We start from the raw sequence: 7,589 nt of genomic DNA, 5'->3' as shown, positions 1-7,589 counted from the left end.
CAGATTGCCCCCTCAGTGCCCCGCAGGATGGAGTCTCCCACAACAAACACCTTTTGTTTTGTCTTGGGGAGACAAGACTAACTAGACAAGACTATTGACTAACTGAATAAGACATTCCTAAGTATTCATAAGAAAGAGCAAGATCTTCTCCTTAATCATGAAAGCTTATGCGTCTCTAAATCAGTGAGTCTATAAGGTGCATCTCTACGCTTTCTTTTCTCAATAACATAATGTTTCTTCATGTTGGGTGTCTATACATGCATTTGTACTGGCTTAAATTCACTGAACAGTAAATTACTGCACAGTAAGTGGGAATATGCTGGCATCTACATGTGCAGGCACTAAAGTGGATCAATGCTGTATGTGGACTGACTTGGAACTAAAGCTACCGTGCAGTATGTAATTGGGTTTAAATGCGATACCTGCATGATGTAGGTATCAAATTTATGCCCAAGTTGGCATAAGTTGCCATATTTACTGTGCAGTATGGGTGTACGCAGGTAGAAGCATGCCCTTATTATGCAGTAATTTTGGTTACTGCACAGTAAATGCACGTGTAGATGCCCCCTCAGACACTGAAATTCCTTAGCTATATTTTTAATTTGGTTCAACATTATTTATTTATAGTACTAGGAGTATGCCTTGTTTCCTACAGATATCAAATCTTATAATTTCATTAAGCTCTTGTCTTCAGAAATCATTCATATAGTTTAGACAATAAGATGTATACAAATAAGAATAGAACAACTGAATAACTAAAATGAAATATGCAAAATCCCAAAGGAGAAACTATCTCCTTACATTCAATAATCATCATTTCCTTGTATCATTAAAATGCAATAGAACATATTGAAAAAGGGATTAATTTATTACAAATGACAATATTTTGCCAATTTTAAGTTTGATCAGTTTTACTTCAAAAGCACCACATATTTTAGGTATGTAAAATATTGGTTGATTAACTGATAATGTACTGTATTAACATGGGGAAAAAAGGCCCTTCATCTTGTTATCAATTATGAAGCAGTAGGACAGGGACAGGTAGCTACTGCAGGTTTGGCTCTGGCTGTGGCTCTGGCTTTGGCTTTGGCTCCGGCTCTGGCCCTATTCTCATCTTCAATCCTGGGTCAGTGCCAGAGCTGCAGCTGCTGCCTGCCTCCTACCACCTCTGCACCCCCTGCCTTCCCCGCCCCCCGAGCCTTGGGCCCCATCGCCATTTCCTCCTTGTCCCCCTCTACCCCAGCACTGCTGAGTCCCCCCTGCTGGTATGTGTCCCACCCTCCTATTCTATGTCTTCAAAGCCAAAGCCTCTGTGCCTTCTTTCCTGTCCCCCTCCTTCCCCTTGCTCCAGTTGCCTGAGGTTGTGTCCCTGCTGCAACCTGAGGCACAGAATATGGCCCTAGCCTGGCCCTGTTGCAGCAGTGTAAGCTCCATGCTGCTGTTGTGGGGCAGGGCTGGGGCTATGCTTTGCACCCCAGACTTTACTGGGGTTGGAGTCTGCTGGCACCAGAACAAGTATAAGGAGTCAGGGAGGGAGGGGGAGGGCAGAGGAGAGCAGGGGCAGCCATGAGGGGGAATGAGACCCTGATGAGGGGATATAGGGCAAAGAGGAGGCAGTAGAAACAGGGAAGGAGGGTAGAGACCCAAGGCTGTAGGGACAGGCACAAGGATGGGTAATGGTGGGGCGGGGCAAATGGCAAGAGGTATTTGCCTGCCCCCTCCCACTGCCTCCCTCCTTGCCACCCATCTCCTACCACCTGCTCTCCTACTTCCTGTCTTCCACTGCTTAATGCCTAGCACCTTCTCTCTATAAAATGTAATTAATAGAGGGTCTTTTTAAATTAATTCCTGAAATCACTGCAAGATGACCCTCCAATAATTAGATTCATTATATGAAAAAATGTAACAAATGTATATATTTTGCATGTATAGAAGAATCTAATTAATGGGGGATTGTCTTAAATTCCAGATCCTCTTGGTTTGAGCAAAACTGGTATTAAGTCTGAAGCACATCATGAAATGTCACTAATCAGGAGCAAGAACCAGAATTGTGCAGTTTAAATTCACTTGTTCTTGGATCAACTTCTCCCTTTGAAGTCAATAGATAAGGCCCTGAATGCTTCAATGAGAGGAATATTAGGCCTAGGCTGAGTGCTTCTGGTTGCGTGCAATCATTCAGTTCAACTTGCTGAAATTCAGCTTTATTATGCAAGCTGGAATTCCATCTGATTGTGGACTATGCATACATTCTGTGTTTCAGAGTGGAGCAATGCACACTGGCTGTGCTGGTGATGGTAGACATCTGGGGGCCCCTCACAGTAAATCAAAGCCTGCACTGCAGGCTCCCACAACTGACCAAAATTGTGCAAGGCAGCCTTGATTGGCTGCCTGCCATAGGAGACCACCCCCTCTCCCAGAATACCTCCTGTTAGCCCTGCACCCCTCTCTCTGCTCAGCTACTTCAAGTGAGAGACTCAGGGAACTCCTACCTTATGAAGCCCCCACCCCAAGGCAGCCAGGGATAGATGCAGAGCAGTTTTGCAACAGAACATCATGGGCAACTGGTGCCTCCTGAGTCTGGGGGGGCACCAGCAGCCAATCACTGACTGGGGAGTCCCTCAGTGGCTGATCAGTGGTGGGGGGGAAGAGGCCAATTGATGACCCTGGAAGCACTGGTGGAAAAAACATAAGTGCCACCAGCACTTCTCTCAGCACCCCCACTTCCCAGCCAGCAAGGACCAATCTCAGTGGGGGCACGTGCCTCCCAGTGCCTCCCCTATGCATCACATATGCCCCTCACCTCCTCTCTACTCTGAGGCTTCCAGGAAGAGACTTAGAGCAAATGGGGTTCCTTGGTATCTGCCCTCCTTCCCAACTGCAGAGTCTCCTGAGGCATTTAAGTGGTTGGCTGGGGAGCGGAGTTCCCCAGGTCACAAACTGCATTTCCCAGGGCATGCAACTGTTGAGCACTCCCTGGCCAATCATGCTACCTCTACATCCTGGAGTCTCCCAGGGCATTTAAAAGCCATCCAGGGAGTGAGTCTCCTCAGACATGTAGCTGCCAGGAGCAAGCCAACCCTCAGCCCTGGAGTCTCCTGAAAAATTTAAATAGCCAGATAGAGAGTGTCCAGAAAATACATGCCCAAAAAGAGTCTGGGGGAGAGGAGAAGGGAATGTGTCTGGCTGGACAGTGCCTGGCCATTTAAATGCCCTTGGAGACTCTAAAGCTTGGAGAGAGCATGGTTGGCCAGGAAGCCCCCATCAGCTGCATGCCTTGGGAGCTGACCATCTAAATACCTGAGGAGACTCTGATGCTGGCAGGAATCTGGCCACTTACAGAGTATGAGTACCTGGCAGCTGCATGGTCTGAGAGACTCTGGGGCTGAGAGGGTAGAGCACAGATGGCCAGGGAAATGAGTTTTCCAGAGCATATAGAGTCTGGGCACTGCCAGCCAGCTGTGCTCCCTCCAGCCCTGGACTCTCTCAGGGTGTCTGTGTCTGGCCCTTCTGGGGTGGAGGGTAGGTTAGTGATCCTGAGTTTTATTGGGGATGGGACACAGGCAGTTTGGGTACCAGAGAGGGCAAGCTTTAGTGGATCTAGAACCAGTTCCACCAGACCCCTTCCCTCTGGTAGCCAAACTGACCAGATCCTTCTCCAGCTGGACCGGGGCCCCTGACCTTCCCCCATGCCCCACCCCCACACCAGAAGTACATGGCCTGGGCTCTCAGGAAGGCTCTCAGGTGGGGAAAGGGGCAGAGGCCAGCCTGGTTGGGTTCTGTCCATGTGGGGAGGAGGTGTGGTAGGAGTCTCTGGGACTGTGCAGTGGTGGCAAGCAAGTCAGTATTTTCATTGGGGAGGGAATAAGGGGACTCGGGGAATGTAAGGTTAGAGTTATGTCACGAGTCCTATGCTGCCAGGTCATGGGTCATAGCAACAGTGGGAGAGCCTTTCCCCATGGACAGCCAGGGCTGCACCCCCTCCAACATAGCCAGAGTTGGGGCTCTGGCCATGGATGGGGTAGGGGGAGGTGGCTTTGGCCACGGTGCAGTTTGGTCTATGCTCCCTCCATCTTGGCCAGAGCCCCAGTTCTGGCCATGGCAGTTGGGCTTTTATTGCAGGCAGCTGAGGCTGTGCCCCCTCCACTACAGCCAATGCTGTCGGCTAACAATGGTTTAGGTGACTGGTTCCCTGCAGGCAGCTAGGGTTGTGCTCCAGGCACAAGCCTGGCTGCAGTGGAGGGGCTTTGGCTGTGGCGTAGCTTGGGCTGTGACCCCTCTCCCATGATCAGAGCCTTAACTCTGGTCATGCTGGTGGTTGGGGGATGGTTTCCCTATGGACACCTGGGATCCACTGCAAGCAGGTGGCTTTTCCCCACCAGATCAAGGTTGGCAGGCTAACAATTTCATAGAACTGTTGAGAGGGGCTGGACTTTCTAAGTCCTCAGCTGTCAGAGGACTGAGCTGCCCCAACTGTGTTTGTTGTGACTTAAGCTGCAGCAAAGAGTGTAGCCCAAGTCACAAAATGTCTCCCTGGAGAGAAGCAGGTGAGTGGACAGGAGGTGGGATGGGAACAGGGCATACTTCCCCCTCCTCATCCAATGTGCTGGAGATGTCCACTTTATTGGCCATTCTTTAACCATTTGAAGCCCTGTGAATTCTTAGAGCATTTCACCTAATGGAACTATGATTCAATCAGTTGAAACGTTAAGCTTTTTTGTACCCTCTGACAATCATATTCTCAGACAGTTTGCAAAAGAAACTGATACCTACATGTTTTCATTTAAATCTTTTGGCAATTTAAAAATTATAATGTAATATTCTGAAACTTATACATTCTTGGAATAATAATGAGGGGGTGTCACTGGAAACTTGCATTGCCATTTGTAAGTCATATTGCCAGTAAAAGTGCAAGAGTTTGTGCTGCAGCTGTTCACAAGGCAAGTAAAGAAGCTAGTAGGAAACTCTGCTCGTCAAATTTCCAGCAGTGGCCATTACACTGTACTTGACATTTTACAGTTAATTGTTCCTTCTTCAATAGAAAAAAAATGTGTATTGTATGAAGAAACTCCCTGCTCTTTCATGTTTTTGGCTCCTGCTGCTGCCTGTTGGGCTAATATTGATTGTTTACCAGTGTATATCTTCAAGTGCTATCCTTCAGTAAGAGCTCAGTTAGCATAAGTTATCCAGACCCATGTATTTTCCTGGATCTGAAATGTGTAGTACTGAGCAGTACGATCTGCATTTAGCAAAATCCCCTTCATCCAACAATATGAGTATTGTATTTAATATGCTAAAATCAAAATTAATAGTTATTAGTAAAATTCCAGATCAAACCTATCAAATAAAACTCATGGATTCTTAAATGCTTAATTAAATAGTTGGGCTTAGATTTTAAAAAATAATTCAGACTTCTCTGTAGAATTTTAATGATCAGGTATTCCACAGTCTATAGATAGATAGGTATGCATGCATGCATGCATGCAGGTGTGTACATATGTACATATGCATGCACACATGTGTGCACATGTGGATTCCCACAGACACACAGCTATAAGCTCGGCATACCTATTTTCTTAAACTGGGTGTACTCGTGTTTTGTGATTACAAGTGGGTAAAACACATGGAATGTACTTGTGAATTATTAATATTTGTATTGTTATAATTGTCCACATAAGGCATCTAGGATGTCATTGTGCTGGGTGCTGTGAAAGCCTAACAAAAAGAAAGTCTCAGCTCCAGAACACAATCTGCCCTCAGTCTGTATACACAGCCACTGCTGTTAGCAATAAGCTGTATTAGGCTTAGTTGTAGGGGATCTTAATTCCATTATGACTAGCAGAAATGTGTCTATTTTTGTTGGTGGAATTAGCCACATTGTTTCATTGTGGAACTTTTCAGCAAAATCCTAAGGTGGCCATAACAAAAAGGAGAAAATGGAAAGAAATGCAAATTTAAAAAGCAAAACAAGAAAGAAGTATAGGCATCGCTTTGAAACCCAAACAACTCTAGGGCCACATCCAGATGTACACGGATATTTGGTTCCCCAGAGACAGTTAGCAGAGGCCCACCTTGAGCTGCCACTAGTTGTGCATGGGGAACACCTGTGCCATGTGCACTCTGGCACATACCAAGTTACTTCAGGTGGGGTAGAGGAGGCTGGGGCCAGCATGTCCAGATGAGCATGGCAGTATGGTATGTGGTGCTGCAGACACATCTGCGGCACCATGTACTACACATCCATGCTTATCTGGACGTGGTCCAGGTATCCTCATTTTAACTCAGATTACTAAAATGATGTTTTAGTAATTATTTGTGTTTTAATAGAATGGCTTGAATTTTCTGCATTACTTCTGATTTGTACTGACTAACTTAGAGGACAGAGAAGCAGATGCTGTGACTAAGTAAACATAGCAGTTACCATGACAAAAGTGACACTGTCATCCTGACCTAAAGCTTTATTTTACAGGAAGGAAAAACTTCATCACCCCCATGGTACTTAAGCTCTCACAGAGAGTTCACTGGTCTGCTAAAGTGAACTTTGTGTCACTCCTGCATTGTTGCTGATTGCCTGCTCTCTTTAAGCATCCCACATAGCCTGGGGTTTAACTTGGCAGCTCACAGAAATCTCTACAAAATTGGTACATCTCTGTTTCTATTACACTTACCCATTCACGTATATAATTCTTGATATGCCAAAGATCACATAGCTAATTAAAAACAAAACCACAATGAAAAATAAAAGAATAACACAATTAAATGACAAAAAAAAATCCTTGATCATTTATTTTTCCCAGGTAGTATATCAGAAATTGTAATCAATGTAATCAATGTCAGGTCTATGAGGAAAAAAACCCCCAATGACTACATTCAAGAAATAATTCTTATTCACTGGCCCTTTGAGCAAGGGAGAAACTAGGAAACTTCTCAACTACTACTCCTTCAAACCACATTTTCAGCTTTCAGGGTTTCAGGGTTTGTAGAGAATATGAAGGTAATAGCTTAAGTGAGATAAGCAGTTTTAGCCAAGAGCAGGATACTGAAGGAATGTGCATACAGCCATATAAACTAGAGGATTTTGATGTCATAGCACAGCACAGCACACAGCACAAGTCAAACAGTGCTGCAGTAGGAAGAAGCTGCCTTCCTCTACTACTATAAGTGATACCTGATTCATTACCCCCAGACCAGTCCCAGTGGGTCAGAGGCACCAAGCAGTATAACCCCCTTTTTAATAGATTAATAGATTTTAAGGGCAAAAGCATCATTTGTAGGCCTGCGCGAAGCAGCAAGTATTCAATTTGGATTTGGCCGATTTGAGGGAGAGTGATTCAATTCGGTGATTCGAATCACTGTCCCAATTCTATTTGGCCGCCAAATTGGCTACCAAAGCTTCGGACAGCCCTAACAGACAGGGGTCCATTACCACCAGGCAGGGAGGGAGGGAAGGAGGCTGGGACAAGAAAAGGGGCAGGGGGATGGGTGCCATTCTTGGAGATGCACCGTGTTTTGCCTGTCAACCTGTGCCTGGACTCAGCCTGTCCCCATTCACCCTAGCTCCTGGGCTGCACTGTGCTGTGGTATAGGCAGCT

This window comes from Crocodylus porosus, unplaced genomic scaffold (assembly GCF_001723895.1).
Source record: "Crocodylus porosus isolate Cpor-Errol unplaced genomic scaffold, CroPor_comp1, whole genome shotgun sequence".
NCBI classification, from domain to species: Eukaryota; Metazoa; Chordata; order Crocodylia; family Crocodylidae; genus Crocodylus; species Crocodylus porosus.
The sequence above is the reverse complement of the archived record's forward strand: the minus strand, read 5'-3'. Positions refer to the sequence as shown.